At 43.0% G+C, this 25,475-nt stretch overlaps 1 protein-coding gene across 1 annotated transcript in view; it reads left to right on the forward strand.

Moving 5' to 3' along the window:
- The first annotated feature begins 3,361 nt into the window (after window positions 1-3,361).
- Window positions 3,362-25,475, forward strand: part of KCNMB2 (potassium calcium-activated channel subfamily M regulatory beta subunit 2) — a 632,563-nt gene continuing 610,449 nt past the window's right edge. Inside the window, exon 1 of the mRNA XM_068281052.1 lies at window positions 3,362-3,827. The gene's annotated coding sequence lies outside the window, so the exon portion shown is untranslated. The remainder of the gene's footprint in view (window positions 3,828-25,475) is intronic.

Raw genomic sequence — 25,475 nt, forward strand, 5'->3', positions numbered from 1 at the left:
TGCATGTCACCACAAATGTTGTTGTTGGTTGCCTTATGTGTACATTATAACGCAATGCAATGCCCTAGTGTGAAGCGAGCCTTATCCTGAAGGAAAGTCTGGTAACAGAAAAGTCTGTAATGAGAAAGTATAGAATCAGAAGCTGCCTACAGTGAACTTGAGTATCTTTTTTCTGTATTCCCAGAGATTGCAGCAGATCTAATAAGATAAAGTGCAGCTGAGATTAGGGTACAGGATGGTGAGCCAGGGGAATGGGAGAGAGGTGATGGTGTGGGATTGTGACCTGGAATGGGGCAAACGCTGTGCAGTGTAATTCAGTGGGCAAATTGTGAACCTCATATCGAGCGTTTACAGGCCGGGGTTCGTAAACCACAAATGTCAATCTGAACCTGGGTTTTCAAACTCACCTTCAAACTGCCATGTCTGGAATAGATTTGTCATGCAGTTTTCAATGAAGGCAGCCTCTGATTATGTACTTCATATAAACATTTTTTCAGTTCATATTGCTCAATTTAGCACAGGGTCACTTTGAACATTGTCTGCAATTCAGTTAGTGCTAACTTGGCACACTCACCACCATCATCACTGCTCTCTTCTGGACTTCTGTACCACCACAATGACTGTTCAATTGCCATGTACCAGTCTGTCTACCTGGATCTGGAAATTTTACTAAATGTTAGCCATGTTATTCTATATAAGCTTCAGTGAAATCTCCTACTTGGACTTGGAAGGATTTAGCACCTATGTTCTGCAAATGCTATTATTACTGCCTAAATGCTATTTTTGCACTCCAGATCTGTCCAACCACTGACAGGATTGTCCAGTGTCAGCCACATTATCTGTCTGTTCATGGTACACCCCATGCATGGTCTTGTCTTCCTGTTACACTTTCTCAGGTTGGTCTTCCATCCATGCCTGATGTTACCTCAGATATTCTTTGAGCAGCTGATATTTATGAGCCATATTACTGATGTACACGTATGTCCTTCCAAAACCATGATTTCCCCAAACCATTCCAACTTTGTTTGGCACTGGTTTACATTCTTCTGGTTTTAAGACTTCACCATCATATGTCTCTTCAGGACCAATCTTATTTTTCAGTGGTACTTTGAAGTACCAGTTGCTCATAACTATACCAGTTGCCTGAGGCTCAGATCTAGACAAACTGACCTGAGGAAAGCCTGGAATAATTACAAGAAAACCTCAGTACATCATCATGGATCTGGATGCCTGATGGTATACAAAGTCATCAGGACTCAAGAGCTCAGTGAGGTAGTGGATGACAAGAGTGGCATCTACCTCAAGATATATAGCACACATGGTCATCAGATGCGGCATATGCCGAGGTGATGCACTGTCCCCTCTGCTGCACAGGCTTGAATCCACTCAGCCACAGAATCACAATGACTGGTTATGGGTGGATGAATCATCAGCCACTTTCTGGACATGGATGACTTCATACTGTATTGTAAGCGTAAACAAGGCATTACCTCTTCAATCTACCTGACACAGATTTAAACTGAGAACATTGGGATGTTGTTTGAACTGAAGCAGCGTGGCTGATGGTAGCAAAAGTAGGGAAAATGTAGGGCTGGGTTTACCATAAGGCACTGTAGGCACGTGTCTACAGGTGCCTGATGATGGAAAGGTGGCCCACTCCTCTCCCCGAGTGCCTCCCTCCCTTCTTCCCTATGCAGAGTCCTGATGAGATAGTAAATAAGAGATTACTTGACCTGCCCTCAGCATTCAACTGATGAGATCTCCCTTCAGTCAGGGGCACCTCTAGCTACCTAATACTTGGGTATACCTCTAGCTACTTAATATTGAGGTTCCTTTAGCTACGTAATACTTGGGGGGAGGGACTCTAGCTATTTAATGTTGAGGGTATGTCTGGCTACCCAAAACTAAGTAGCAAATATAGCTACCTATAATGGGCAAGTGAAGTAAGGGAGAAGGGACAGCTGGGACAGCCAGCACACTCATGGAGCAGTTCAGCGGGGTTTGTAGATTCCTAGAGGGCAGAGTCTAAGGCGCCAGGACATCTGTACCTATAGGCTCCTCTGAGGTAAATCCGGGCCTGGGAAGATGGTTAAAGCTGGAGTTGCCAGAGGGGCACACAGCAGGCATGTAGACCTGCTACAAGTACCATGAAAATGTTATGTTTTCACTACTTTACCTGTGATCAGCTTTACAGCATGTTTATTTTGGCTAATTTTTTCCTTCAGGTGTCCTATTTTGTACCTCTCCTACACATTTTCAAGGATGGTTGCACACACAGGCACAACCTGACTGCTTTCTATGCTTTTCATCGACTGATAGTTCATGAAACATCTACCGTACTGTCTTCTCATCTGCCTCTCCCCGTTCAAGCTATGTAGGATGAGAAAGCAGTAATGTACAAACACCGTCACCGCCAACATCACAGGGGAGGACGGTAATGATCAGTCCTGGTTTCCCATCCTGTCTGATGGACCCCCCACCAGCAGCAATCAGCCAGCAATATTTGCGAAGCATCTACAGGGATGAGCTTGTAGTCTAATCAGAATATTAAAGGCATCAGCAAGAAATGCAAAGTACTTGAGCTGGATCAAACAAAACGCATATGGGAGCGCCTGGTGGATGTTATTATTATATTAATGGTATATTCATCAGTTAGTGAGACTTGAGGATTCTAGAGGAAAAAGGTTACAGCACTATCGATGTTATTATTATATTAACGGTATAACCATCACTTAGTGAGACTTGAGGTTTCTTGAGGAAAGATGTTACAGCAATATCTCACATGTTTTTCCAGAAAGAAAAAAAATAAACTCGCATTTTATTTTCCACAGGAAATATTCATTGTTGCAGTGACAGCACACATCTCACCTATTACGGTATACAACAACTGACACATCACTGCTCTGTAATTCAGAAAGGGATCAATAACATTTTGCCAGCAAACAGTCCTTTTAGGATATATATAGACCGTCAGCCTAATGACCTGTTATTGCAGAATGAATGCTTCCTCTGTCTGTTTACTAATTGACGGATGATAACTGAGAACAGCTATGAGAAGGATTACATTATTTCCTGATTCATTAAAGAAACCTGCAAACTGGAGAATTGTACATAGGAAGTAAACATGATATTTGCCTTGGTTGTAAGCGTATCTCTTCCTAATTAAATGTTTAGAAGTTTTCAGTCTGAGCAAGTGTTTTTTCTCCTGTGTGAGGCTCTGGAGCACACAGTATGTGGGTTGGGAGAGGAATGAGGGGCAGGTCTTTCTCCGTTAGGTCTTTTTTTATCATCCTTGCCACTCAAACACAGCTGAACAATTTCATGAATTTTCTCCATTTATCATCAGACCTCCTTGCAGGGATGATTTCACCGAACTGAAAAAATGCATTTTCCCACCCACTTTTAAAAAGGATCATCCCATGTGGATTTCTGGATCACTGTACACAGGCAAGGCAGCCTTTTGAAATATTTATTAAAAATAGAGGTAGTGTCAATCAGAGGCATTTAGACTCCAACTAGCACATGTTGGAACACATGATGCTACCTTAACAGCGCTTCTGACAACTAATTTTAAGCATGGTTGTCTAGCATGCCTTACATCCTCCTTGTCCTTCTAAACTATTTCAGACATTTTGAGCATGGAGCATAAAGCCATGACTTAGCTGTGGTTGTGACATTAATAGACCCCCGAAAAAAGGCTTGAATAGAAGATTTAATGAACCCTGCACACAGTACTATCACTGCCAGGGGCAGTTTGGAGGATTACTTGGAATCTCTGCTATAAAATTGGCTTTTGTGACGGAAGAAGATGTGATATCTCAACACAGGTAAGAATTGCATGCAAACACAAAAGAATCTGTTGCTTATTGCTGTTTCGTCTGCCTGGATGGATGTCTTGCTAGCAGAGGCAGGCATGTGTGAGCAAGTGAACAGGCAATTATGAGAGAGACAGAGAGAAAGAAAGAAGATGTCTGCTTACAGTCTAATATAATAATTTTATTTGGAATGCGATGCTCTCCTAGCAGGAATATCTTAGGGCAAACAAGCACACAGTCCTCCTGATTTACAGGATGCAAAGAGGTCACAGGGAAAACACTTGGCTCTTGCCGTCTGTGTCAGCTGGCTAGTTGGAAGCGAAGATGGGGTGTGTTGTGTGAAAGTGGAAATCTTGGAACAGCGTGAGGCTGAGGCTGCCAGCTCTGAAACCTGTCGATAAGGACGCCGATGTTGCTGGCATGCATGCACACTGTAATCATGCTCATGAAACTGGCTTCTATGGGATCTGTCCATAGCTAAGCAGATCATGTATTTTGATCATCCTTCATGTTTAGAGAAACAGCCTGTCGCTGTTATTGCTAACATTAACATTTTGATAGGTTTGCTGCCCAGAGATATGGAATAGAAGCAGAGGATGGGAAGACGCCTTCACAGTTGCCAGCAGCAGACTATTACGTAGATCAGGCTGTTGCTGACATTGGTCACACAGGAGTTAAGCGGAGACAAAATACAAAATGCCACTGAAGCGTGTTAAATATTCACATTGTAAACAAAGGACGATTCAGTATGAGTAATTTCCCCTCTGCTTTCATTCCAGTCTTGCTGTAGGCAAATCATTATTATGAAATACAATATTCTAAGCAGAAGTTAATTGGCTAGGTTCTAAGTTTCGGCGATGGCCATGTTGTGGAGCGATAGATTAGCATAGATTATGAATTTTTATGAAAATGAAGAGATGTCATTAATGACCTATAAAATGGATGTCAAGAAGTCCCTGTGATTGCTTGCCTCATTATTTAGTGTTAGAGGGTATTGTAACCCCTGAACAGGCTAATAATGAACATCACAGCTAAGCCTTATTTTCTAATAGGAGTCTGGAGGTGTTAAACATTGCCATTAGTTTTATTCATGATTGTCATTTCTCACCCAGACGCCTATTTTTGTCACAGTTCTTTAGTAAATATATTTTCATTAACTGTACCTTCTGTGCTTGCCTAAGTGAAACATGCTTCAGGATGTATAGAAATATTAATACATAAGGAAAGAATAATTGCTATTATTACACAGTGGGCTGCATTTTAACATCTTGCTGCATATTGTGAAAGGATATTTTTCTCTGTTTTGAAATAAGCAGCTGCTAAAAGTAGACTTGCCACAGTGTGTTTCCTATTATCATGATCAACAGGTGGCTGTGCCTGGTGGTGATGGTGACATTGGTGGGTGTGGTCTCCTCTGAATTACTGGAGATGGACAAAGTTTACAGGCATACAAAGGGATACAGGGAAGCTGTCGTCATTTAACATGATTGCCTCTCCTTTCATCTGTTCTGTATCAACACTGCAAGCATTTCTGCAAGGATATTGCATGCTATTCAGTTACAAATTATAGTCATTTTGTTCAAATGTGATGTTGATAATATACCTGGTTGGCTGAAGCAGACTGGCATGTCTATTTTTCCTAACAATATGATAAGATATCATGGCTCCCAACTGTCCCTCTTTCAGAGGGACAGTCCCTTTTTGGGAGCCCTGTCTCTCTGTCCCTCTTTCCTGCTCATTTGTCCCTCTTTCAGGACTTTGCCCCTCTTTCTATGTAAATATATATATTTATCTACTAAAGCAATGGGTTTGATTGACTCTAAGCTTTATTCTCATCCTTTAAATTGATATATTACTAATTTTCAAATGTTAATATGAAGGAAAATGAACCAGGATAGAAAGGACCAGTGTGGTTTGAATTATAAAACAACATATTTTTCTTATTACATCTTTATGGTATGTGTGACTAGGGGTGTGACGAAGTGTGATCAGGGGTGTGGTAGGGGCGTGGCTTAATTGTCCCTCTTTCTCATCTCAAAAAGTTGGGAGGTATGAGATATACTGTATTTAGGCATTGGAAGGATTTTATTGGCTTAATAAAGCTCCAACATATTCCTTGGCACTGAACAAAGTAAGACTTATACTTTACATTGGCCCTATTGTTATCTCAATAGTAGTTCTGTTGTTTGAATTTGGGACCTCGTGGTTCAGAACCCACATTCAGCACTATTTCAGAACCATGCTGTTCGGGGCTGACATGTTGCGGAATGCATGTGTTTGGGGCCCAAATTTTAACAACAGCCCTATTCAACACCCGGTGATCTATGCAAAGGAGACTAAGAATAAAAAATGAATTATAATAATATTTTAAAGTTTGTGCTGTTCTCCTGACCTGTCCTAACCCTTGTCTCCAATCTGATCTTAAATTATCCTTGTCCCCAGGTCTAAGCTTCCTTAGGCCCGGTTCACATTTGCTTTTTTTTTACGGAACCGGTCAGCCATATGGATCCGGCCATTAGGATCAGGTGAAAACTGTCAGTTTTTACAGCCAGTGTGCGGTAAAATTTTCGTTTTCTATTTGTTCCTTTGTAGCTGCAAAACTTTCAGTTTCCGGTCCGCTGGACAAAACGGTCTGGGAAATTAGGTCCTGCTGCATTTTTTGTCCATTGAGCAGATGGATGTGAACGGATCCATTGGTTTAACAATGGATCCGTTCGCATACCGGTCCGTTTGTACAGTACATGTTCCGCTTCCGTTCCCCTCACCACTAATGTGAACCAGGCCTATATTCCCCCTTTTCTTTTTCCTAACACTTTCATCCTTTCCTTTTCACCCATCATCTGGAATGGCAGGATAGTAGATAGGCCAGTCTTCCATTGTCCATTCACCTCAATGGCAATGGTAAGTGAACTCGTGGCCCCGTCAATCAAAGTCAGTCCATTATCTTACCATTAGGACAGGTACTGGAAGGGTCATGCTTTTTATAAATATTTCTTGATTCGTGCTTTTTTACGAAAGTGTGCTGTCAAGTGACCTGAAAATCCCAAAATAAGGTTAGAATTCTGCAACAGGTTGTTCTCTGTATAGCTCTGAGGACGGTTTTAGGGCCGGTTCGCAGTGATGTTTTTGTGTTGGTAAACTATGGCTGCAATGCTCATTGTTTAAGAGCTGTCCATTCAAGTGAATGGACAACTACTGGCACAATCATTTACCATCATATATATGCGCAAACACCATGCTCAATTGCACCATTTCCGTCATCTCATTTAAGCATAAAAGCTTAAATTCTTAAGATGTTGTTATGGAATGAAAGTACTCAGCTGTCTCCATGAAAAGTGTTTTCCTGTTTGGAGGCCTGTTGCTGTGTATCTGGCAAGCTTAATCACCATGGATTTAGCTATTATAGAACTATAATGGGAATAAAAATGTATTATATGGTAGAATTATTTTTGCATTCTATATTTATGTCTTAAAGCTGTTTAAAGGTAATCTGAAGTGAAAGATATCCCAAGACTTCTATCTTTATTCCCTTATAAACAATGCATGTTGTCTGGTTGGTCATGCTAAACTTTTGGCTGTAGGTTTTTCACACACCTGCAACAAGCATGCAGCCAACAGAGGCACACCAGAGTCAAAGCATCTGATCTGCATGCTCAGTCTGGGCTCATTCTCATTCTGCATGCTCATTAGGGGCTTTGCTACAGGCTTTCCCCAGCTGCCATTGGGCAGCTCTCCATTGCCCTGCTGCTCCCCTTCCTCCCTGTATGCTGCATCTCTCTCTCCTTACAGCATTGTGACCCAAGAGGTCACAAAAGTGAAACCAAAGCGGCGGGGATGGCGGCTACCTGATCCGTCCAGCCCCCCCCCCCCCACCCCCCGATCATGTAGCCTCGGGCTCTCTTTAAGGGATAAGAATAAAGTTTAGAGTCCATTTAAAACATTTTTCAGGACAAAAATCATACATTTACTTATATCTGTACATAAGTTCTGAAAGAGAGACAAATCAGGAAGAAAGAGGGGCAAGGGAAATGGTTCCCAAAGAGGGACTGTTCCTCTGACAACGGTACAGTTGAGAGCTATGCTAACAGTGTTGCAGTTCATCGTAATGGCTGCATCATAATGCATAACATCACACTGCAATGGAAAACCAATGTGATGTTCACAGTGCGGCATTGGTGATGCGGTTTTGTGGAGTGGGGTATCTCATTCTCAAGGCACGGCATGCAGTGTGTTTATCGCATAATGCCTGCATTATCATTACAGTGAAGCATACTTTACATTGACTGTATGCTTCACTGTATGCAATGCAACATGGGGAAACATGCTGCGTGACTTTCCTGTTGCGTTGTGTTCCGGCTGTTACAGAGAACACAGCACCCACTGTGAGCCTAGCCCCAATCAGGGCTGCACAAGGCTTTTTGCAGTTTAATGTTATTAAAGCCAGCTGAGAATTTTGAAAACTGACAGCAGGCTCAAATTGCTTAGCCTCAGCAGCAGTACTCTATGTTCAAGGGGCCCAGTGGCTCTGGGGCAAACTTCAGCGTTGGGCCCCTGCACCCCCCCCCCATACACTCAGCAAAATTGATGGATCGATTGATTGATTGCAAATCGGTTGACCGATCGATCGATTGGCAGCCGATTTCGACCGATTTTGATTGATTTCAATCGATCTGGCAGGGTGGAAAATCCAGGTCGATCTGTTGAGATTACTTATCATTTTGCATTGTCCCTAATGGAAATCTGATGGCAAAAAAATGCCATCAGATCGATTTTCAATAGATTTCAAACTGAAATCTATTGGAATTCTAATCCTAGTAAAAAATGTTTTTAAACACATCAGATAGATAAGAAATCTATCTGATGATCTATCTGTTGCTAATCTGACGAGTGTATGGCCACCTTTAGTCCCGGCGGGTGAGTGGACGGGCAGCGGCTGCACTCAGGGACACTCTGTCTCCCTCCTCTGTGACCCGGTGCGTCATGTGTAAACACACGCCGGGTCATAGAGAAGGAGGGAGACAGCGTGTCTCCGAGTGCAGCCGCTACCCATCCGTTCACCCGCCGGGACTAAGGTAATTATGGCTGCTAATATACTTGCAGCAGGGCCCCCGGGGAGCAGTGTGAGCCGGGGGGAGGGGTTTGGAGAAAATATAGCAGGGTCGGCGCTGCTGGGGCCTCAGCTGAGGTCGGGGCCCCCGGGGCAAATGCCCCCTTTGCCTCTATGGTAGCGCCAGCCCTGATTATATGTACGCTGGTGGTAGGAATACAGCCGCTGTGAGGTTTTCCAGAAATTCACACCCTGCAGCAGGAGTACGTAATTAGCTGCACAGGGCTAAAGGTTTTCTTATTCATTTTCAACATGTGAACTAATCCATTGAGTGACAGCAAATATTGACACTCCTATCTACCAGTTTCTGTTAGAAGCACTGTGGAATGCTTGTGATTTATATGCACATAAAAAAGTAATCAAGCTGGAAAAATGGATGCCATTAATCCTTGCAATAGAGTCAGACTGAAAGCAAAACTAAAAAGAAGTTTTTCTCAGCAAAAGTGGAATATTCCTTAAGTTTATAAAAATGTACATTACATCTAATTTTGCAATGATTTTCCTCCATACAAATATGTGGATCCATTATTTAGCAGGTATTATGTTATAGTGCTTGTTTTTACTTTTTATTAAAAGCGTCCCCAGAAATGTGAACTGGAAATGTTTTTTACTTATTCATTTTTTATGAATTGAGAAACGTGTCCCAGAATTGAGCACCTCTCCAGAATCACTAGAGCCTGAGACTTATCCCTTTCTTGGTAAACATACACAGGACTTGAAATTCTTTATCTTCTTTCTTGTTGGTTTTTAAAGTATCAGGGTCAGCCATACTATCCTAGGAAAAACACCACATATACAAGTAGATAAATACTTATGTAGAGAGATGACACCGAGAGCCCAATATAGTGTAGTACGTTATAAAATATGGAAAATGTAGAAGAGTACAAAATGTATATACTCACAAACCAGGGTTACATCGAAGGCAACCACTGTGTAGGCAGGTGGGGAGATTGTCTTGTCCCCACTCAAGATTAAGAAGTTGCTCTCTGTAGATAGGAAAAAGTAGGGGGGAATTCACCTTCACCAAGGGTGGATGCAAATCAATCTGGTGACAGAGGCGCCTGGCGTAGCTCGGACCAAATACTGTTGTATGCTCCCCTACCCTCAATTGCCTAAGGAAGCAGGATATTGCCTGCAAAACGCGTTGTAACCTATTGTGGAGTATGCCAATAAATTATGTTTTTTAAATTGACAGTTACTAGTGTCTGCTTATAGACCACCACTGCCTCCAAAGCAATTTTAAATTTTTTAAGATTTGTTTTATTCTTCTGGTACCTCTGTTTATTACATAGATAAATACTTGTTTTACTTTCATAACATATGTATTGTAATGTCCACGTTTTGATTTCAGTGAAATGTATATAGTAAGTAAAGAGAAAACTGTTCCCAGTCATTTTCCATCATTACTGCCTCTGACTGAAGCCAATCCCAATGTCATTTCCTCCCTTGCTATTTTTTCTCCTAGAAACTGCACTGTCATATCTAGCTTGCTTTGTAAATACATGTCAGCACATTAGTGATCACATTGCAGCAGATTCTGCTGAACTACCCACTACTTATCCCTAATACTGACCCCCTCACTTATACCTAACACTAACAGTTAGTCAATGTGGGGTTCGGCTACATAATAGTTGAACCCAAGGTGCTGTATCTGGAGTTTGGCTACATAGTAATCAAACGCTCAGCGCCCCTTTTTGACTCTCTCTGCTGAAATCAGAATTGATAGCCAAATTCCTGCCACCATTTAAACCCCTTTGTTGCTATTTGCTACTGTAAACGAACACCTTAACTGCATAACCACCACTATCCTCACAGCTATCTGAAGTTCAGATACATAGCAGGGATGGTCGTAGTCAGCCAACTTCGCTACGCTGGAAATACGCGTAGTTTTACGCAATTACGCTTCGCCAAACTACGGCTTCGAAAACAAATATTCGCTTTGTATGCATTTCGTAGAATACGCGTTAAAATACGCAATTACGCGTAGTGCGAAGCGTAGTGTATGCGGATACTTATGCCCGTATGCAGAAAATTGTACGCATTCATTTCTTTATAAATGCCTATATTGGGAACCCTTCTATGCGTACATTCCCCTTTCCAATGCGTAATTTGTATGCATACATTGGCATGCGGAAAATTAGACGCGAGTAACGCATTCGTAGTTCACTACGCAATACACATAGTGGGCGTAAGCTACGCGTAGCGGTACTTCGCTACGCGTAAATTCGTAAGCGTAGTTTTGAAACTTCGCCTGTGAACTACGATGCGTAGATGCGAACTACGATGCGTAAATTCGCACTGGCGTAGTTTCTGCTCATCCCTGATACATAGTAGCCGTATCTCCATACACCGATGCTTCCTACCCATGACGTTAGCCAGAGTCTGGCTATATAATAGCAAAACTCTGGTACCTTCACTGCCCAAATTATACACTCGGTGCTGCTATAGCCACAATGAACTTAGCGAGCAGTCTATGCTGGTGCTCAAATTACCAGTCGGGCTATAAGCCCAATTTACCTGCTTCAGTAACAGGCTCCCATTTTTACCTTTCTGGCATTTGGCCGGATGATTAGAGAAGGACCAAGCAGGGAATGGCTGCAAGGGCACAACATGACTGATGATCGGCCTTCTCATCACATCTCCAGCCATATTAGTTATCAAGCAAGGTGTGGGGAACTACCCTTGGGATGCCAGATTGCTGTACCAGGCCATTACCACGGGAAAGTAGAGCCCCAAGCAATTTTTAAGTATTCTAATACAAAATGATTCATAGGAAAGGAATATGAATCGAAAATGACAGGAATGTCGAATGTATGAAAGCCAATTTCCTTCTAAGAAATGCTTTTTTTCCTTGGTTCTTTTACTGATTGTCTACCACTAATATTTTCTGAGTACCTGTCCTGGAATGAGTATGCAGATCAGGTGATCTCTCTTCGTTAGTTGTATGCATGTTGTGGGTTTAAACCACCAAAATGCTGATTTTATAAAACACAGTGGTCCATTTGCAATTCACTTTTCCTCCTGAGTTTTCTCATAGGTGATATTTTCACAGCTTGTCCTAAAATGTCTTTTAAACCACTAGCAAGCAAGGAAATAGTCAAAATACATTTAATAGTACATTTTCATCAACTGTTGGGTACTTTTTCAATTTTAAATTGCTGACAAGTTAGTTTAAAGAGAAGATGAAAAGTATCTCCTAGGAGATAACTCAGGTGAAAAAGTTAATTGCATATGGGGCAGTATCAGAACCATGCAGAGCAGATGTATCAGGCTCCTGTAAAAGTAGTACAAAAAAAACAGTTTGGAAATGTTTTAGTTATTTTCTTTCCTTGAATTTTTTTTATTTTTATTTTTAAAACTCTCAGAGACAAGATGCAATTTCAAGGAAACCCAAAGCGAGGCTGAAGAGGCCATGTGCAATAAAGAAACCTGGTGCTGCTGCAGACATGTTTCCCCCTTCCACTTTCCTTCGCATCATCATGTTTTTTCCTTAACTCCATTACTCTCAGATTGCTTTTTCTTTTTCTTCTCCTTTTCTCCTTTGCCTTTCCTATACACATCGTATGTATCTTGCTTGGTCACACACATCATTAAAACAAACCAAACATATCTCATTATTTGGGACTGACCTAGACAAGGGTCTCTGCAGAGTTAATTAGAACAGAACGCACTGGTAGAAAACATACAGCATAACCTTTGGCTATCCATTCAACCATAATGTTACGGCAGAAATAAAGAGTCACAAGTCTGCAAAAAGTTTTACTACAGCACATTTTTTCTCCTAGAGAAAATAATTGCTGCGTGAAAATCTTTAGCCAGCTGGGAACTTCTCAAACTAACTGTGCTTCATAAAATATTCATATGAGCTTCACTACAACATATATTTCTCAATTGAGAATTGATGAATTGAATCCTTCCCATTGAAGGAATAATCTACTTCTGTGTAGAGCTGTTGCCATATCATGCACTAGTCTTTTCTTCATGGATAACCTCTTGCCTTGGCTGGAGCTGCAAGACTTATGGTGGCCACTAACGATCCAATCTTTTTCATCCAATCTTACCATTTCTATGTAATATAAGGGACTGCCTATAGTATCTGTTCAAGTATATTTACTCAGTTTATTCTTCTACTACATAGATTTGGTAAGATTGGATGAAAAAGATTGGATCATTAGTTAAGAAAGGCCTCTGTCCAAAAGGTTGTGTTTTTAGTAGTTATGCTACTTTAACCACTTGGGGACTGCAATGTTGACCCCCCCCCCCCCCCTAAAGACCAGGCCCTTTTTCTTGAAATTGGCCACTGCATCTTTCAGGCCAAGCTGCAGGGCCGTACAACTCAGCACACAAGTGATTCCCTCTGCTTTTCTCCCCCCCAACAGAGCTCTCTGTTGGTGGGGTCTGATCGCTCCCCCAATGTTTGTTTGTTTTTTTATAAATATTTATTTCTATTATTTTTAAATAAAATGTAGCTTTTTTTATTTTTACTTCCCTCCCTCCCTCCCCCTACTAGCCAATCAGCGTGATCAGCTGTCATAGGCTTCAGCCTATGACAGCAGATCACTTCCGCATCTCCAGAGGGGACAGCCGTGTCACACAGTCTCTGAGCGGCAATCTCCGCTGTGAGACTGAAGGTGCAGTGGAGCCTTCCAAGCAGGAGATGCGCGCGCAGCCTGTGCGCGTTCTCCTGCTAGCCCCATAGACAGCCATTTACACCAACCGGCATGGAGCGATTCTGGGGCTGCAGCACTGCTCAAGCCAATTGCGCGGAAGCAGTCCGCAAGTAGTTAATAAATCCGCAAATTTTGCATAAATCCAGGTAGAGACCCAGTCTTTCTTCTATTTGGGCTGTGCTCTTACATACCCCTTGAGGATCTGGGTGTGGACTAGTGATGATGAGAAAACATTACTCCTATGCGTAATTACGCATCGTAATTCACATTTACCCATCATAATCGTTATGCAAAATTTCGGGGAAAAGCCTAATTAATTTCAAATGCAATTGTTGGCATTCGTAATTACGCATGCATTTACACGTAATTAAGTCGGTACAAGTCAAAAAAAGAATTTTTCAAAAAGACCTTGTAGTTTTTGAGTAAATCGATTTTAAATATACAAAGAAAAATGTTTTTTAAACTGTCATTTTCTTTCAGTCTAAAAAACATTTTTCTTTGCATTTTTAAAATCGATTATCTCAAAAACTACAAGGTCTTTTTGAAAAATTATTTTTGTGACTTGTACCGACTAATCTCCTTATGTAGGAGAGATTTGCTATTCACCACCAATGTCAGCACAAAATTATGCGTAAATTACGCGTAAATGCATGCATAATTACGAATGCTTATACACAGTAAATTGAACTAACAATTCATAATTATGTATTTTGTATATCCGTAAATTTAAGCGTAAATTCCTGTAATAATAATTAGCTGATTATGATCACCATTTCTTATACAGAGTAGATTATTATTATTTATTATTATTATTTAGTATTTATATAGCGCCGACATATTACGCAGCGCTGTACAGTGTATATATATATATATCTTGTCACTAACTGTCCCTCAAAGGAGCTCACAATCTAATCCCTACCATTGCCATATGTCTATATTATGTAGTGTAAGTACTGTAGTCTAGGGCCAATTTTAGGGGGAGCCAATTAACTTATCTGTATGTTTTTGGAATGTGGGAGGAAACCGGAGTGCCCGGAGGAAACCCACGCAGACACGGAGAGAACATACAAACTCTTTGCAGATAGTGCCCTGGCCGGGATTCGAACCAGGGACCCAGCGCTGCAAGGCGAGAGAGCTAACCACTACGCCACCGTGCTGCCCCTATTGAATTAACAATTCCTAATTATGTATATGCTTAAATGCAAAAATGTACGCGTAATTTTGCGTAATTGCAATTAGCTGATTAGGATCATCACTGGTGTGGACTGGTTGACTCCCTGGTGGACTGACCTTGCAGTTTGAGCAGCAAGACCACACTGTTTGTTTATATTGTTAGGGAGCTCAAGGATGTAGATAGCAACATGTCTCTATGAAACATTGACGCATACTATTACGATGAAATATTGAAGCATTATTTTATAGTATTTCTGTATTAAACATTGTAATTATTTTGTGTAGATTAATAGCCTGTCAGTAAAAATACATGCCGGACTTCTGCAGTATGACTAAGCATGGAGCTGCTCTAGGAGGCTTCCATAGCCCCAGTGTGGTTGTCTTGTAAGACAATATTACAGTATCAGCACCCAGTCCTTGTTCATCAGTGCTGGCAGGCAGGAGTTACTCTTGACAGCTTGATTAATGCACCGTGAGACTGTGGATTGACCAGTCATGCCACTTGTTCCAGTCAATCCTTCTCTAAATGTAATCAACTGAATTTTACTACTCTCAAATTGTATTTCCTCATTCTCGTTTCATTTTACTCTCAGCTGATTGGGGGAAAAGGCAAATGATTACAACTAGAGACAAATGTTGTTCTTCAGTACTTCTTTAAATAGGAATTCCAGTCTAAATTATAACCAATGTACGGACTATTAAAGCCATATTTTTGCCTAAGGTTTCTAAGTGAATATTGTGTGGAACCAGAGCAGGATTATCCACCAGGAAACCTAGGGAGGTGCCTGGGGCCTAGTGGGTGTCAAGGGGCCGACCTGCCTGCCACCTTCTTCGATCTTTCTTCACTTCAGATTATTGAAAAGGACTACAAGGGGCCTCAAATCTACTACCTTGCCTAGGGCCCCATTTGATCTTAATCCATCTCTGTGTGGAACAGATCATGGGCTTGATTCACTAACCAGCGCTAAGTGTTCGCGGCGGAGTGAAAAGCCACTTAGTGTGCCTTACTAGAGTTAAGGGGCCTTATCAGAGTTAGTGTGCCTTACAGAGATAAGGGGCCTTATCGGTGCCTTATCATAGTTAAGAGGCCTTATCAGAGTTAGTGTGCCTTATCAGAATATGCTATTCTGATAAGGCACGCTAACTCTGATATGGCCCCTTAACTCTAATAAGGCACGCTATTTGTCTTAGTGAATTTGTCTTAATGAATCAAGCCCCTAGTGCCCTGGTTTGCGCCCACAAAGTGTTAAGGCTCACTAACCGGCTTAGCGCCGGTTAGTGAATCAAGCCCCATATGTATATTGTGTGGAGCCAACGTTTTGCAAAGGACATAGTTTTGCATCATTCATTTTTTTCTTAAGGAGCAAGAACAGGTTGGATTGTCAGATAATTGAGGGGATCCAGGCGTAGGAATCAGCTCTCTGGTCAACCAGAAGTCTCACAATCATCAGAAAAGCAGGTCTTGGCAATCCAAATTAGAAGAAATTTCACCTAACACATATGTGACATAAGCAGATAAGGGTGTGGAGTTAGTCTAACAGCCATTTCTGGCCATTAAGCCTAAATCTTTGCAATTTTTAGTAAGTAAGGGCCCTTTTCCACTAGCAATTGTTAGCACATACGCTAAACGCTACCGATTGTGATTCAGCAAGTCCCTAATTTTTTTCCGCGATTGCTATCATGATTTTGCTATCGCGATTTTGCTATGCATTGCATTGCATAGCAAAATTGCGGTAAAAATCGCTCCGCAGCACTATCGCTTTGGTAGAAATCGAATTGCGGCAGTGGAAAATACCTACCGCAATTCCTATGTTATTTACCAAATCCTAGCGATTTAGAAATCGCTAGCAATTTTCGATTTTGCAATTCAGCATCGCAAACGCTCCCAGTGGAAAGGGGCCCTAAGGCCATTTTTCCAGTATACGCCCAATGTTGGACATAGGTGCCGTGTCACCTCTTCGCTCTAGTGAGAGGTGAGAGACCCAGCCAGATCCCCCTGCAGCAGCACTCCTGCGATTACCACGTCTCCCTGCACACTAGAAAAAGGTAGAGGCCAATACATAAGGTGGCCAATAACAACCGCATCTGCTGAGAACCCAGCATGTGTACTGGGGCCCCGATGAACCCCAACCTCTCGGCCGCTGATCCATCCTGGTGGATCACTTTGGTCAAATGACGGGAAATAGCATAGTTCTCCATCAATTACTCTGCATAGAGCAAGCAAGTGACGCATCTGCACAGCCTTGGCCTTATGTTGTCGCATAGAGATTGGGTCCCGATCCCAGATAACATTGAGCGTGTGTAAGATCCTCAAGTGATGGGAGAAAAATTGGGAACTTAGGTGATCGTGAAAATGGATTGGAAGTGGTTAAGGTGTTAATACAATAAAGGTGGCCACACATGACACAATAAAATGATCCAGTTTTACGGCAATTCAAAAAAATGTGATCAGATCTCCCTAAAAAATTGAAAGCTTTTTTTCATTCGGCTGAAAAATCTGATTGGATTTCCCCTTTTTTTTTTTTTTAATCGATCCGGAATGCTGGAAATTTTTCTACAATTTCTCTAAAGATTGTATGGTGTGTGTTAGATTGTCAATTTATTAATATACAAACCCTAGAAATTTTCACAGAGTTTCCAATAATTTTTTATTATAACTGGGGAGAAATTGAATATACAGTATGTGTGTGTGTTACACTGGTCATATTTTTGAAATGTTACAATCAGTGAGAAAAATTGATTGCAATTCTTGAATTAAACAGATATTTAAAAAAAAATGGTATGGTGTGTTTTATCAGCAGAACCTTGATTAATAAAATCCATTCTTTATATGACTTTATATGGTCAGGAGACACCAACCAATGGCCCTTAAGCCCCATCTACACGATGGGACATTGCAGCGATCCGGCGGCTCAATTAGCCACCGGATCGCCTCTTCCGCGTGCCCGCCGCGTCCCCGCTCGCCGCGCGTGCACCGGCATCAATACCCGCTCGATTCCCGCTCCTCCGAGCACCGCGCCGCTTATCTTCCGCTCGATTTCCTGCCATTGTCCCCTAGCGGGGAGCGAGCAGGGAATCGCCGGAAGCAAGATCCGTCCTGTCGGATCTTATCAATCGAGCCGCATTAGCGGCTCGATTGATAAGGAGCATCGCGGCCGCATCTACGCGTGTAGATGCGGCTTTAGCCCTGTACTGCATGGGATATAACAAAGCTAGCAGTGCTGGTGGCACAGTGTAAATTAGATTATCTTTCTGCTGGAATGTCACCTAGTATCGAGTGAGGCAAGTTGTGGTGCAGGTAAACAATTGATAACAAGGAAATATTGATCATTTATCTATTCAATCCCTGCATGACTTCCTTTACTCTGAAGTTCTAAATGATTTTCTCCATTGGTCCAGCATGCAGAGGGCACAAAGCTCTGACATTTATGAAAGTAGATTGACAACAGTTTATTTGTTTTGCTCTCATATACGAGTAAGTGATCTCCTCAGTGCTATTTAAACAACCTGGCTGATAAGCTGACATTTTGGTAGTTGAGCTTTTTCCTTTTTTTTAGAATGTTTTCATGAAATGATTTGCCAGAAGTATTGTGTATTAAAGGAAATATATCATTTCTGAAGACATTAGTGAGAACTGTGATGAAGGAGCACTACAATGGAGGAACTATTAATAGTATAAAGGGACAGCATTTCCACACTCACACTATTTCCTCCAGCATTTCCTGTTTTGTGTATATCCTGAGAAAAACAACTTAATCCAATCATCGTACTGGCGTGCCATACAAGCTGAATTGTTTATTTGTGTAGGGCCAGATGTGCAGGAGCCTAGACAAAGATAAATATATATTTACACATAGAGATACGTATAAACAGCCATATGTATAGTTGACGTTGAGAAGTGCTCAGTCAGGCTCTGTGACAGACTGCAGTATCTGTCTATATTGGCAAATGTCAGACCTGCGAGATTGTTAATCCAGACTTTTATCTAGTTCCTTGAAAAATGTCTTAAAAATGTGAATTTGCAATTACTTTTAAATTATTATTGATAAAGCTATTCACAGGTGTTGCCAGAAATATGAACATTACCAAAGATAAATGAGTGACAGCTGATAATGCAGTACTTACTTAGAAGGGGCACAACATCATTGCTCTTTTCATTGCCCTACAATATAAGAATACTTTAGGCTTCTTTCAAACGCAATGCAATGATATTCCTATGGGGCTATCACATTGTTTACAGGGTGGCACATTCCATTGAGATAACGTACAGCATGCAGTGCATTTACAGGCCAATGTGCATGTTTACAGTGGCAGTAGGCATACCGCTACTTTTATTGTACTGTACAGCTCCCTGTACGGTTGAACCACATTGATACAGCCCGATGCAACTTTACAGCTAGGTTGCATTGCAATGTTATCACAACCCAACATGCACAGTGTGAAAGGAACCTAACAGGAACCTGAATGGACAGGCATATGGAGCCTGTCATATATATTTCCTGTTAAACAATACCTGCTGCCTGGCATCCTGCTGATATTTCTGGCATTAGTACAGTACTTTCTAAATCACGCACTTACACAGGATACATAAGATCTAAAAGAAAACACTTCAGCAGTGCTACTGCGCCTGTGCAGAATGCTCCCGGTTATGGAATTGCGACCGCGAGCGGTGTGTGCATGCACCTGGCTGCACTTGTACAGAGGCCGCCAACCCGGCCAGGTCAGCAGCCACTATGGAGGGGTCACAGAGACTTCTAGAGACTGGAGGAAACCCCAGGTGAGTAAAATATGAGTACTGTACAGATAAAGCCTGCATGCAGTGAGTTAGAATAATGCAATCTGTTAAAACAGAGAGATGTACTGTAAATAGGCCCACAGAATCATATTGACAGTGAGTTAGCAGAATAATTAATGCAGTGTAAATGTACTTGTAATGATCCACTTAGCTGGATGCACTGACAGACAGCTGTTTGACCATTCCTTTAGTCTGTGGGCTGCAGGTCTCTGCAAGAGAGACCTGTTTTTCCATTACAAGTTTCTGGTCTGTTCTGCTGCTGAGGAATTTGCATACACTCGTTATGCAAATCCCTTACCTGCCTCCTTTGATGACTGGCAGTATAAAGAGCTATGTTTCCCAGAGTCCTTTGCTGGTCATAAGGATTTAGTCCTGTGTAACACGCCTGGAGTATCAGCCTTGCTCTTTGTTTGAAGATTAGCTTGGAGTAATTCCGGGGACTGCACTAGGCAGGTTTCCCTAGTGCAGTTAGGATTGCTTATCTGTTTTGTTTGTCTGTTGCGATTGTCCTGTCCCAGCGGTGGTCGACAGGAAATCGTTCTGTTTGTCTGGGTGCTAACTTGAACAGTGGTTGTTACTGGTAGCCCCTTCTGATCTGTCTTCCTGGATCGCACTAGCCTCTTGCGCTAGTGCTGTGGATCCTTCTGTTCTGTCTGCCTGCATCGCACTCGCCTTGCGCTAGTGCTGTGGATCCTTCTGTCCTGTCTCCCTGGATCGCACTAGCCTCTTTCGCTGGTGCTGTGGATCCTATCTCTCGCTTGCTCCTGTGTTTGTGTGTCTGTCTTGTCGGCTACGAACGCTTGCTGGAGGTTCGGTGAGGTAACCGTTAAGCAAGCGCTCGCGTCCTCTGTTTCATGTTTGTCTGTCGGTGGTTAGTTAGGCGTGCTTGTCTCTGTTGTGCTTGTCACGCGGGGACCGCGCATAAACGCGTGCACTGTTGCGAATGAGTGTGGTGTTCGCGTTTAGCTAGCATTTGTTATTTTCCTTATCTTCTCATTGTATGATTTGCTGTGCCTTTGCTACTCTCGTGCTCTGCCTTGCTGTAGCCTTGTGTCACCTCTGGCAATCGCCTCTCCCGCGAATGCGTTCCTACTTCATATCTGCCGTTGTGTATGCACCGTCGCGGGTTGGCGACTAGTTTGGTGCACACACATACAATCTGTCCCTTTGCTCACTCTCTTTCAGGGCTATCTTGCCCTGCGTTTCTTCCCTTCGTGCAATTCCTGTCTAGCGTGTGTGGCAGGGCAGAGGAGCTGTTCCTCTGCACTCCACAGCTCCCCCTGTCGACAGGAATTTCCCTCTACAGGTGCATTGCACCTTTTGCTGGGTTCCCGCAAATTATACGCTTGTGGAGGATTTCTGCAGTGTCAGCGCACGTCTTGTGCGCTGATCACGGAGAGAATTCCACAATCGTTACAGTATGACCAGCCAAACCAAAATTCCCAGTGTAGAGGGAATTTCTGATTTGTACGATTTTGTCGAGTATGGGTCCTGTGTCTTTAAGAGCTTTAAAAGGCTAAACTCAGAGACCAAAGCGGATTTTCTCTCTGAATGTGTGAGGTTGCCTGAATCCCACCTTTCAGATTACTGATCCATCCACGTCGGCTCTTCAGTTCGCCTATGTGCTCTTAAAAGGCAATTTGTTCACCTGGGCGTATGATGTGCTAAAAAACAATTCTTGGAATGATAATCTGTATCAGTTTCTTGCAGTGATATTCTCTCACTGGTTTAAACTGCCTGGCTCACCACCTGCTCTAATTGAATGTGTAGCTGCTGATAAGTCAGCTGATCTTTCCCTTTCATGCAAAACCATTCAGTATGATAATGATTGTCTCAATTCCATGTACACTTTGATAGATTCTGATGAGTGTGACAGGTGTTTTGTGGATCCAGTGTTGTATGTGTGGCAGACGATTTTGGATGAGTTGCACACACACCAATCAATTGATTCCAATAAAGAGACATTCTTGTCGGATGATTGTTCCTGCCTTTCTGGGGTAAAGCATGTGAGTCGTGACATTGTGCGATCTAAAGTGAGTGGGTGTGCCACTGTGGTTGATTCCTGTGCGAATCCTGGAGGATTCTCTCCTGACTGCGTGCAGTTTGAATCTGTGCGATCTGATGCCTGTTTCTCTGATGTTCCTGCAGATTGTGATCGGCATGAATGTGCCAGTTTTCTCAAGGATGTGTGGGACCCCTTGTCATTTAGAGACAGATCTTTAAGATCTTCCATCTGTGATCCTGCTATGGGGAAAATTCCTAAATTATGCAGCATCAAAAGTAAAATTAATATGTCTAATAAAGTTTTTTCTGATGTTATCGCTATTTCTACTGCTGATGCGTCTTTGTCTCACCCTGTTCACACCTGTAAGGGCCCGTTGCCTGGTGACAGTTGCTCCAGTGTTTCTGTCCTGAACGCCTTACAGTCTGCCCCGCAGATCGCGGAGGTTTGTGCTATGGAAGCGTCAGTTTCACAACCTGAAGCGATTTTTGATTTGCAAGTTTTGCGTTCTGACTCCTCGGATTTGACATTGTTAGCCGAATCTAAGAGTGAGACAGCGCTTCGGTTTTGCGAATCTGACTCTGAAGCATCTTTGCTGGGTCCAGAGAAAGTTTCTCTGAGCCTGCCCTGTACCATGAATAACAATATGATGTCCAATCACACTGACATTTGTGAGTCCCTTTTTTGTTCTGAGGAAAATGCTGATTCTGCACCCTGTACTCTGGATGAGTTAATATGGCCTTGTTTAGAGTCTCCTGCAGTGTCCCTAGAGGCTCGTCTAGGTATTGCTACTATACTCACCTGTTTTTCTGCAGTTTTGGAGTTGCAAGCTAGTTTGACTGTTACGCAGAATTCTGGGTGCAGTGAGATTAAAGTTAAGCAGTCAGTGTGTGTTCCAGTAAATATTCCTGTACATTCCGCTCATGATGATGAAATTCAGTCTCAGTTGTTGGTGGAACCTTCCCTGGGACATCTGCCCTGTCCACAAAATAAAGTTCCAGTTTTGCCCTGTAACATGGATAGTTCAGAATCCTTCTTAGAAAACTTGAAAAATGATGTTCATGAGGTCTTGCCTTATGTCCTGGAGACCTCCGAGTTCCTCCCAAAGGGTGCAGAACTTGTAGGAGATGTCTCTTGCACCCCAAGTCCTTCTGAGGTGTTGCCCACTTCAGTAGGCATTGCTGCCTTGCTGGCTACTTTTTCAGCTCTGGTGGAGCTTCAGTTATGCATAGTCAATGATGAGTTTTTGTCAGATACCATTACAGTCACTGAGACTTCTAAGCCTGAGTCCGAGTTTTTTTTTGAAAGTCCAGTGCTTGAGACCACTGCTCATGATGATCCTCTGGCCGGTACTGGTTTTGGTCCTGTCGTGCCGGACTCTGAGTTTGGCAGTTCCCCAACATGTTCTGAGGTTTCTCCTGTGCTGGTGTACCCCAATGTGCTCTGTGACCCAGAAAGCCCAAGTGTGCCTCGGTTACCAGCATGCTCAGATGCTTCTTCGGTGGAGACATGCTCTGATATGGCCTGCCTGCTTGCATGCCTAGAAGTGATCCCTGAAAGTCTTGATCTTGATGGGTGTCCTCGTAATTCTGAATCCAGAATAGTCATTGGTTCCATAGGAGGGCTTGATAGTTCTCCATGTGAACCTGGTGGTTGTTCTGCCCTCTTGGGATCTCTGTGGAGCTTCAAAAGGTTCTGGGAGATTCCGGGAGAAATTTGGCTTGGTACCCTGGATAAGATCAACAGTGGCTTTTGTGTTGTAAGGGACACTTCGAACAGGTATTGTGGCAGGTTTGGTATTTTCGGACGCTCCTTGGAAGGTGGTGGGTATTGTCTGGAGGGTGTCGATGGCTTCTTCTCTGGTGTTCACAGTCCTGATGGGTGTTATACTGAGACTGGTAGTACTGATGGACATGTTTCGGTGGCGTTTGCTTCCGATGAGGTCGGTTTCGGCTGGACTGACTCTGGAATTGGGCCTTGTCGGGCTGTCCTGACCTTCATGAGTCTTCAGTTAGAGTCTTTTGTTGATATCAGTTTGGAGGGTCATCTGGAATCCGACCCTAGAGGGGAGGGGTACTGTAATGATCCGCTCAGCTGGATGCACTGGCAGACAGCTGTTTGACCATTCCTCTAGTCTGTGGGCTGCAGGTCTCTGCAAGAGAGACCTGTTTTTCCATTACAAGTTTCTGGTCTGTTCTGCTGCTGAGGAATTTGCATACACTCGTTATGCAAATCCCTTACCTGCCTCCTTTGATGACTGGCAGTATAAAGAGCTATGTTTCCCAGAGTCCTTTGCTTGTCATAAGGATTTAGTCCTGTGTAACACGCCTGGAGTATCAGCCTTGCTCTTTGTTTGAAGATTAGCTTGGAGTAATTCCGGGGACTGCACTAGGCAGGTTTCCCTAGTGCAGTTAGGATTGCTTATCTGTTTTGTTTGTCTGTTGCGATTGTCCTGTCACAGCGGTGGTCGACAGGAAATCGTTCTGTGTGTCTGGGTGCTAACCTGAACAGCGGTTGTTACTGGTAGCCCCTTCTGATCTGTCTTCCTGGATCGCACTAGCCTCTTGCGCTAGTGCTGTGGATCCTTCTGTTCTGTCTGCCTGGATCGCACTCGCCTTGCGCTAGTGCTGTGGATCCTTCTGTCCTGTCTCCCTGGATCGCACTAGCCTCTTTTGCTGGTGCTGTGGATCCTATCTCTCGCTTTCTCCTGTGTTCGTGTGTCTGTCTTGTCGGCTACTAACGCTTGCTGGAGGCTCGGTGAGGTAACCGTTAAGCAAGCGCTCGCGTCCTCTGTTTCATGTTTGTCTGTCGGTGGTTAGTTAGGCATGCTTGTCTCTGTTGTGCTTATCACGCGGGGACCGCGCATAAACGCGTGCACTGTTGCGGATGAGTGCGGTGTTCGCGTTTAGCTAGCGTTTGTTATTTTCCTTATCTTCTCATTGTATGATTTGCTGTGCCTTTGCTACTCTCGTGCTCTGCCTTGCTGTAGCCTTGTGTCACCTCTGGCAATCGCCTCTCCCGCGATTGCGTTCCTACTTCATATCTGCTGTTGTGTATGCACCATCACGGGTTGGCGACTAGTTTGGTGCACACACATACAATCTGTCCCTTTGCTCACTCTCTTTCAGGGCTATCTTGCCCTGCGTTTCTTCCCTTCGTGCAATTCCTGTCTGGCGTGTGTGACAGGGCAGAGGAGCTGTTCCTCTGCACTCCACAGCTCCCCCTGTCGACAGGAATTTCCCTCTACAGATGCATTGCACCTTTTGCTGGGTTCCTGCAAATGATGCGCTTGGGGAGGATTTCCATAGTGTCAGCGCACGTCTTGTGCGCTGATCACGGAGAGAATTCCACAATCGTTACAGTACTCTAATTGAATATGAGATGCCCCACAGGACTTAAAGCAGAGGAAAAATTGAAACCTTGTGGCCACAAATGAACCTGCACAGGTTCAAAATTGGGCTTGCTCTCATTAGCTACAAAAACATGCATCGTCATGCCAGGAAAGTGCCTGTTAAAAACAATACAATTGATTTTTTTGTAGTGTTCATTCTGACGTCAACCACTAAAGTTTGATCAAAGTATGTCTGGTGAATGAGGCCTGTAAAAAAAGGTGTACTATTTAAGCCCTTCAATAAACAGATATTGAACAGGCTATGACTAAGGGGCGGACTCTGGCCTGAAACTCTGGCCTTCCTGTCACTGATGTTTGCAATTTGTAGATAAAAGATTTTTGGGGGGCATTTCATGGTGTGTTGCAGACCTCTCCTTTTTGGGTTGTTTTGGGATAGTTTAAGTATGAGTACTGTACAGACATGCAGCTTAGATCCCAGCCAATCCACATGAGCTGCCGTTGATGTGATTGGTACCCTACTGTGGAAACTTCAAAGGAAGTTCCCACAGCAAAAAAGTACAT

This window comes from Hyperolius riggenbachi, chromosome 4 (assembly GCF_040937935.1).
Source record: "Hyperolius riggenbachi isolate aHypRig1 chromosome 4, aHypRig1.pri, whole genome shotgun sequence".
In the NCBI taxonomy this organism is placed as follows: domain Eukaryota; kingdom Metazoa; phylum Chordata; class Amphibia; order Anura; family Hyperoliidae; genus Hyperolius; species Hyperolius riggenbachi.